General features: G+C 41.9%; 1 pseudogene; it reads left to right on the top strand.

Moving 5' to 3' along the window:
* Nucleotides 1–1,755: 1,755 nt before the first annotated feature.
* Nucleotides 1,756–3,472, top strand: LOC139466496 (alpha-1,6-mannosyl-glycoprotein 2-beta-N-acetylglucosaminyltransferase-like; annotated as a pseudogene).
* The last annotated feature ends 5,975 nt before the right edge of the window (nucleotides 3,473–9,447 follow it).

The following is a 9,447-nucleotide window of genomic DNA, read 5'->3' as shown; positions in this document are numbered from 1 at the left end:
GTTTGATCATATTGGTTCGAGATTGCAGAGGAACGGAAGATCACTTAACTTCCCCGTTACATTCAATTACATGATAATTGAAATGAAATAGAAATTCAAATGGACGAAAGAAGAAAATAATCAAGCTGGGGTAAGAGTATACGGGGTCACGACAGTCATCACTTGTTTGTAAACATAACGGTCAGTCGGTTGCGAGTTCAACTCCCAGCAGGGTTGTAGGAACCCACCACAGTAGGTAGTGTTTGTACTGGTGGCAGCGATAGTATAGAGAACTCCGCGAACGGGCTATCGCTGCGAGGAGCTTCTAAACGCAAGCTCTTGACTGGGCTCCTGTCTACCGAAACTGGTCCCCGAGTCTAATGTTTGAATGGGTTTTTTAGAAGTTGATTAATGTAATACTGATGATGCCTTGTCAATTTGAAATGAACGAATGGCCTCGTATTGGTTAACGATTCAATGTTGTGTCCAAAAAAGCTTCAAATTCTATTTTACAAATCGATATTTTTTCTATAATGAACGAAAATTAGGTGAGATGTATATTGATCAACATAGCAATGTCGTCTTTCTCCGAAGACATAAAATAGATAGGAACATATTAGATAGGGACATCCATTTCGCTATAATTTGTTCTATGTAGTGCGATTTAATCATACCTTATGATTTGTGATGATCCCTCTAAAGATTTCAATACCGCAATTTAAATTTAAACAGTTAGCTTCCAACTGAACATAACATTATGAGAATATGTTGTCGGGATCCAGAACCAGTTCTCATCGAGAGTGCCGAATTACAATGCCTAGTCCACAGCATTGCAGAGTTATACCCCTTTTCTGTGTGCGTATGTATGTCGCTCTGTCGTATTTGACGTCATTGTGGAAACTCGATTTTCGTGATTTATTGCAAGATAATCTTTTTTTGTATCGAATGTGTAACTTTATTCCTAAGCGTTCAAACCCATTTGCTTTATCTTTCTGACGTTAAGGTATGAGGCAGTACAAAATCCGATGCACTGTACATTTAGGATAATTTCACACCTAACAAGACCTCGGACAACACTGTCTGTTTTTGAAACTATTTTTATTGGTTTAATTGGTTTTACACACTCAGAAAGGATATTTAATATAGCTCCGCGTGGCCAGAACTCTTGCACAACGTTCATTTTTCAGAACTATTAAAACACTTGTGCAGCTGTGATAGCTCCGCTAACCCGCTGTCGCTGTGAGGAACTTGTTGTAAACAACCACAGCATGCTTGATCAATCGATGAGCTCAGTAAAGTGACAGATTCTAGAGTGAGTGAGTGACATGGGTCTAACGCCATTTTGAACTGTATTCCAGTTAAAAATATTATATCACGGCGTGTTAGCTTAATATGGGAGGAAAGCCCGAAGTGATGCAGGTCTCAGAGTTTACCACTACGGTGAAACCCACGAGCACGGGTTTTGTGCTGACAAACCTAGAAACATTATCGGGGCGACTCGGGATTCGAATCCACAAACAAAGGTTTTCTGACGAGCCAAAGGGGTGCAAATCTGTACAGCGAATTGCGGCGTCTTAAAAGTCACCTCCTCAAAACCGTAACATTAGTTATTACTTTAACAGCATAATTTGGCAATTTTATATTTATGTGTTTCAGACTTCGGGTCGAATATCGGCCTCATGGTGCGTTGGTGTTACCCCTTGCCTACTTGTTTAACGAATCCATCTACATTATGTCTCAAATGTTGAATATGAGCCGTCACCCACACAGCTGTACATGGATCTCATGGCCCTCAGTGCCTCCAGTAGTGAACAAACAGCACTGCAAACGTTGCTCAGACTCAACTCGGAACCGCATATCCGTAGTGTTGAAAAGTTTCCACTGCATTTTCATAACAATTCTATTGTTATACGGATTCAAGTTCATAAAAGACTGGAAGACCTACAAATCATGACAGAATCCATGAAATCAGTGCGATACATCAACCAGACACTCGTCGTCTTCAGTCATGACAACTATACTCCAGAAACGTTTAAACTTGTTATTTTCTATAAATTTCTGTCCCATACAACAACTCTTTTATCCGTACGCCATGCATCTTCCCGAGGCAAGGGAGTTAACTGACTTTAAAAGTCCAGTTTCCACACTTGCCGAACAAGGCTGGAATTCCTGGGCTCGATCGTAGCGCCACCAGTGGCTATTACGAGTTATGTCCTTTCTATGCCTCTCCTATTGACCAATCAGATTCAACCTCTCGTATCACTTGCATTTGCTTCAGACAAAACAGTGGCGCCCAGTCAAGACGATCTGATTAATAATCAAGATCTATACTGTTATAAAACGAGTCTTACATCGCGAAGTGCATCAAATCACGTGAGCACCTTGATTAAAAGCATGAAAAGATTTAGAAAATATCTGTTGACAACGAGTTAGCGGTGCACATGCTTTGCAAATCCTGCTGTCGACCGAAATCTGCATGACAGTTTACGAACTGGATTTCGATTTCGGTGCGCGATTTTGATTGGACTATGCATAGACTCGTTAGTCCAGCCAAAATGTAACTCCATAATGCCAGCCTAGTTCGGCAAGGGTGGAAACTGGACTTTTATAGTCAGTTAACTCACTTGCCTCGGGAAGATGTACGCCATGCATTTCCTTGACAAACAGTTCCCCGGAGATATTCCTCGTGACTGTCCGAGAGATATAGGGAAGGAAAAGGTTATTGCCACAGGTTGTTACAATGCCAAGTTTCCGGACACGTACGGTCACTACAGGGAGGGGAAGTTCACCCAGATCAAACACCATTGGGTGTGGAAGCAGCATTATGTCTTGGATCGAGTCCATATTCTGAATAAAAACTTTGCTGCCTTTAGAAGATCATCACTATTTGGCTGAGGACATCATTCATGTGACTAGGCTCATGAATGACGAGAAGCCCATAATCTGTCCCTCTTGTGTCATGTACATTCTTGGCGAACACGAACAGCTGAAACCGAACTCGTACATCTCTGAAACGGGGGAAGTGGTAATATCAAACTGGTTCACCGGCATTGGAAGAGGCATGGCTCTTAAAAGAGACTTCAGGGAAGTTTTTAAATCATGTGCTAGGTCATTCTGTGAGTTTGATGATTATAATTGGGACTGGGCACTTGAACACATCACATCCACTTGCTTCGAAGGTATGAAATTACTCAAACCTAAGGCTGGGTGAGTATTCCATATAGGCACCTGTCACGGCTTCCATAGAAACACCAAAGGATGTGACACAGACCAGTTAAAAAGTAGCACACAAAATGTATTATCCATGTACCAGAAAAATCTCTTTCCACACAAATTAAAAGCTTCTAAAAATAAAGCAAAAACAAGATCAATGCGTCAAGGTTTGGGGGGTTGGTCCGACCGGCGTGATCAGGAACTGTGTTTAAGATTCTTTGAAAATAAAATCGATGGTGTCTACATGTTAAATCAAATAAATAAAGTTATCAACACCTGATGGAAAATGTCTGTCGTCTGTCTCACCTCTATAGATGACCATTTCCCGAATCACTCAGCTCTATGTTACCGAGGTCACGGCGACCTCACCACCTCACAGTACCACGCACCCTAGGGAATCTACATGTATAAGTACTTCTACTGGCGGTGGTAGAGTGGCGCTATCATCCTAGTGTTTCATGTATGAATATGCTTACCTACCGTTGCAAAATACAGACACGAGGAGTTCATGGGACGGTAATAGAGGGTTTCCAGAGATTTTTCAAGGTGAGTTTTTTTACACATACATAAACCGCCTGAATGCAGCACGAAGACAAATGAACCCCTTTCATCACCCAGCTGGCGGGTTTACATTTGTAACCAAATTCGATGTTTTATACGTCTTATAAGTCGGAAGAAAACTCTGAAACAACATTTATCAACAATTGTCTGTTTCCAACCCACGTTACTTTAGGAAACGGGCGTAAAATATATCTTGCTGGCGTACTTGACTGAAAAATAAGATTGAGTGAAGTGAGTGAATTTGGGTTCAACGCCGCTTTTAACAGTATTACAGTTATATCGGCGTGTCAGCTTAATTTGAGAGGAAAGCCCGAAGTGATGCAGGTCGTGAAACCCACAAGCATGGGTATGGGGCTGACAAACCTAGAAACATGATTGGGGCGAACCGGGATTCGAACCCACAATCATAGGCGTGCCCAAGGGACGCAACTTAAGATTCTTTAAAGTCTTGTGTCACGTCAGAAGTTTAGTGGTCCACTCCCCGGCTGCAAAGATTCCAGGTTCGTTCCCACTGAAATATCAGGAACATTTCTGGTTTCATTTTACTTTAATCAGAACATTGTCTTAAGCATAATTGTGTGTGATTTAGGGATTGTGTTCAAAGGTAAAACAAAATCTATGGGACTTTCTATTGAATATACCACCCGTGAATATACCTGTTAGAATAGGTCTTCAGCAACCCATGCTTGCCGTAAAAAGGCGACTATGCTGGTCGTATGAGGCGTCTAACGGGATTGGGTGGTCAGGCTAGCTGACTTGGTTGATGCATGTCATCATATCCCATTTGCGTAGATCCATGCTCATGCTGTGCGGGTAAACCAGGTGACATGAGTCGAGTTACAGAGCAAATTTGGGACAGTCTTGTTGTGCGAGTAAATCAGGTGACATGCGTCGAGTTACAGAGCAACTCTGGGACAGTTTTGTTGTGCGAGTAAACCTGGTGACATGTGTCGAGTTACAGAGCAACTCTGGGACAGTCTTGTTGTGCGGGTAAACCAGGTGACATGAGTCGAGTTACAGAGCAACTCTGGGACAGTCTTGTTGTGCTGGTAAACCAGGTGACATGCGTCGAGTTACAGAGCAACTTTAGGACAGTCTTGTTGTGCGGGTAAACCAGGTGACATGCGTCGAGTTACAGAGCAACTCTGGGACAGTCTTGTTGTGCGAGTAAACCAGGTGACATGCGTCGAGTTACAGAGCAACTCTGGGACAGTCTTGTTGTGCGAGTAAACCAGGTGACATGCGTCGAGTTACAGAGCAACAATTTTAAGCGAAAGTACAACAGAAAACACATGCATTTCAACAGATATAGATTTAGCACGTTGGAAGGTGTACATCAGTATAGTCATAATACCCTTACCGATTCTGAAGTATACGTACAGTCTCCACATTCACTTCCCCAAAGGATACCGTGTTACAATACATAAAGCTTCCTTTGCAAGTACCCCATGACTTGAATAGAGAAAATGAAGACATATCGCGTTCACATATACCATCTAACAATTTCTAGACACTGTCTTCGGACTGGCACTGGTCGAACAAAAACCTGTCCATGTGTTGAGGAATTATGTTCATTAATATTTGTATCAAGACGAAGAGGAACGTGACTTCATTGTGGTATTCACTTTAAGTCTTGTTGGGGCGTCGGGGAAGCCTAATGGTTTAAGTGTTTGCTCGCCACACCGAATACTCTGGTTCGATTGCCCCCATGGGTACAATGTGTGAAGTCCATTTCTGGTGAACCCAACCGTGATATTGCCAAATGCAGGCGTAAACCACTCACTTAATCTATAACGTTTAGTAGGTAGGATATCCTCCCGGTATGTGCTACAGTTCTAATAGTTATTGGTGGTTAATGAAATTTAGTTTACAATATGTGTTTTGGTTTGGTTGAATCGTTTATGGTCTTTGATGATGTAATACACCTCATGAATACGACATGGTTGACCAGTGTCCTTTTCTGGTTTTCCCCCGCCCGGATTTTGCTGGAATATTGCTAAAGGCGGCGTAAAACCATACTCACTCACTCACCCACAAGACCTGTTTACTTGTAACTATGATTTTATGTGCGCCTTGACAAACATATTCAGCAAATGGAAAACAAATATCAGCTTTCGTTAAATCCTGTTCCCGGCAAGCAGCGGTAATCAATTGGACCGTTATCCCATCAGATCTGAAATAATTCAATTATTCCTATTCCCCCGACCGTCAGTCTTCTGTTAAGGAATTAGCTGATCCATCAGCTCTACATACATTTATGCAACAGCTAGGACAGCTGAATCCTTCGCTGCTGGGGTACTGTTTGCATGACAACACATTCTCATTTCACTGTCTTTCTACCATTTATTCCTTTGATGAAAAACACGAGACAAATATCCTAGTCACGGTTGATTTAGCTGATTGTATGCTTCACACACATGAAGGTTGGAGGGGCTAAATCACGATGTTTTTTAGGCGACTGTGAGTTTTTTTCGCCTGGCACCTGACGCTATTTCTATTAAAAAAGTACTGATGATCTTCCAGTGCCGTAGGCAAAATGAGAGAAAAGTATTTTATATGCATGCAGAACGTCAAATCAACCACACTACTCTTACTATTTCTGTCTTTGCATGTTAATACTGACATAATCTTTGAAATACATTTTCTCTGTTGTGACAAAGAGAGCAGATCTCTGATTCACTACACCGCCTGTGAGGAACATCTGGAAAATAGCAATAACATTAGAAGAAATATAAGTACCTATGGCAATAATAGCAGGAATTACTTACAGGGTAGTAATAGTTATTATTTTAATCAGTGTATTAACAGTGTAGTAGTTGGTTGCTGTACTTAGAGTTTATGGCTACTGAAGTAAAATGGATAGCAGTATTCACTTTTATGCCAATAATTGTCACAGATTCTACATGTGGAGATGCCAGTTCGACCTGCTGGAAGCTGTGGTAGGGGACTTACTGACTGTTTGATTGGCTGTCTAGGAGTTGATGAATAAATAAGAAAACGTATAGCTTAATGGATCACGTCTTGTGTATTGTATTTAGCGACGTTTCGATGTAGGGAAGAAGATTTAAGGACGTCAACTTCTTTATTATGAGGAACACAAGGTTTCAGAGTATATGCTTACTCCATCATCAGGTGAATGAAGTAGTAAGCATATATCTGATGAAGGAGTAAGCATATACTCCGAAACGTTGTGTTTCTTATAATAAAGAAGTTGACAACCATAAATTCTCTTCCTCATGTGTATCACTTCTAAATACATTTTAAAGACTTTCCAAGACGACCCTCACACCGTTATCAAGCTGGAATGATATTATAATGTAATGTAAGAATCTACATAATGTTATCCATACAGATGTACGCTTTCCAGTTGATACGGTACAAAAATGGTAGGTAATGTAAGGGTAGTTGTGTGATAATCTGTGTAAGGGTAGTTGTATGATAATCTGTGTAAAGGTAGTTGTGTGGTAATCTGTGTAAGGGTAGTTGTGTGATAATCTGTGTAAAGGTAGTTGTGTTGTAATCTGTGTAAGGGTAGTTGTGTGATAATCTGTGTAAAGGTAGTTGTGTGGTAATCTGTGTAAAGGTAGTTGTGTGGTAATCTGTGTGAGGCTAGCTATGTGGTAATCTGTGTAAGGGTAGTTGTGTGATAATCTGTGTAAAGGTAGTTGTGTGGTAATCTGTGTGAGGGTAGTTGTGTGATAATCTGTGTAAAGGTAGTTGTGTGGTAATCTGTGTGAGGCTAGCTATGTGGTAATCTGTGTAAGAGTAGCTGTGTGATAATCTGTGTAAAGGTAGTTGTGTGGTAATCTGTGTAAGGGTAGTTGTGTGATAATCTGTGTAAAGGTAGTTGTGTGGTAATCTGTGTAAAGGTAGTTGTGTGGTAATCTGTGTGAGGCTAGCTATGTGGTAATCTGTGTGAGGGTAGTTGTGTGATAATCTGTGTAAAGGTAGTTGTGTGGTAATCTGTGTGAGGCTAGTTGTGTGATAATCTGTGTAAAGGTAGTTGTGTGGTAATCTGTGTAAAGGTAGTTGTGTGATAATCTGTGTAAAGGTAGTTGTGAGGTAATCTGTGTAAAGGTAGTTGTGTGGTAATCTGTATGAGGCTAGCTGTGTGATAATCTGTGTAAAGGTAGTTGTGTGGTAATCTGTGTGAGGCTAGCTATGTGGTAATCTGTGTAAGAGTAGTTGTGTGATAATCTGTGTAAAGGTAGTTGTGTGGTAATCTGTGTGAGGCTAGTTGTGTGATAATCTGTGTAAAGGTAGTTGTGAGGTAATCTGTGTAAAGGTAGTTGTGTGGTAATCTGTATGAGGCTAGCTGTGTGATAATCTGTGTAAAGGTAGTTGTGTGGTAATCTGTGTGAGGCTAGCTATGTGGTAATCTGTGTAAGGGTAGTTGTGTGATAATCTGTGTAAAGGTAGTTGTGAGGTAATCTGTGTAAAGGTAGTTGTGTGGTAATCTGTATGAGGCTAGCTGTGTGATAATCTGTGTAAAGGTAGTTGTGTGGTAATCTGTGTGAGGCTAGCTATGTGGTAATCTGTGTAAGGGTAGTTGTGTGATAATCTGTGTAAAGGTAGTTGTGTGGTAATCTGTGTGAGGCTAGCTGTGTGATAATCTGTGTAAAGGTAGTTGTGAAGAAATCTGTGGGAGGCTAGCTGTTGGGTAATCTGTGTAAGGGTATTTGTTTGACAGACGAGGCAGCGGCGGCGCATTAAAGAAACCAGACATTGAAAAGAGCCTGGGAGATGCTGCTCCAAATGTCAACCAACGATCGGCCCAACTGATCTGGCGTTACCGGCTAGTTCTGGTCCTGTTGTAGGCGCCTCCCATCTCATCCCAGACATATTCTATAGGGGAGAGGTCTGTTTAAACAGCCGGCTATGGCAGTCAAAAAAAGTCTGTTACAACACGTGCCACACGTAAGTGGGCATTTCCCTTCTACAACGTGACATTACGTCCCCGCAGTTGCAGAAAGGGCACAGCGTGATCTCGAACGATGTAGTCCTGGTAGCGCACGCCATTCAAACAACGATGAGATGTGTTCTCCCATAAGATGTCAACCCATGTCACACACTTCTATCCCGAAACTGACGACGTTGAGTAACGCAAGCGTCGCCAAAACGTTCTCCTGGACGCCTGTGGACGCTTGCACGACCACCAGAGATTCCAAATGAAACCTGGACTCATCTATCCCAGTCTTGTCTTCTGAACCTAAGATGCCGACTTCACCAAGCTAGGCGTGCCTGATGACGGATGACGTTGTAGCAGGATTGGGGGTATCGCTGGACGTCGAGGCCGGATGTTGTGCTCCTTGAACCGGTTGCCTACGGTTGTGCCACTAAATGGTCTCAACCCAGGAATTTCCCGAGGACTTAATTTGGCACATGGTATCGATTCCATAGATGCACCAACCGAATATGATTGTTTTGTTGACGTGACGTCACACATGGACGACCCGCCCGTGGCAAGTCATGACTGTTGCCCTGATGTAGATAAAATCTCCAAAGATAATGTTGTGTTTCGCAGAATATTTAAATGTCTGGCATCTTCGTTTTGCGCCATTGCTGTTTGCAGCACATAAATGATGCCTAGACATTGATTTAAAGCAAGCCCTGGCATTGCGTAAATGCTTTTATGAGCGCCTGATAGCTAAACACACATTGTGTGCTGTTCACATTAAAAGAGCATTGTGTGCG

Source organism: Haliotis cracherodii, unplaced genomic scaffold (genome assembly GCF_022045235.1).
Source record: "Haliotis cracherodii isolate W230 unplaced genomic scaffold, xgHalCrac1.p SCAF_1, whole genome shotgun sequence".
Classification (NCBI taxonomy): Eukaryota; Metazoa; Mollusca; class Gastropoda; order Lepetellida; family Haliotidae; genus Haliotis; species Haliotis cracherodii.
Note: the sequence above shows the minus strand (reverse complement) of the source record. Positions and strands in the feature narration are given on the sequence as shown.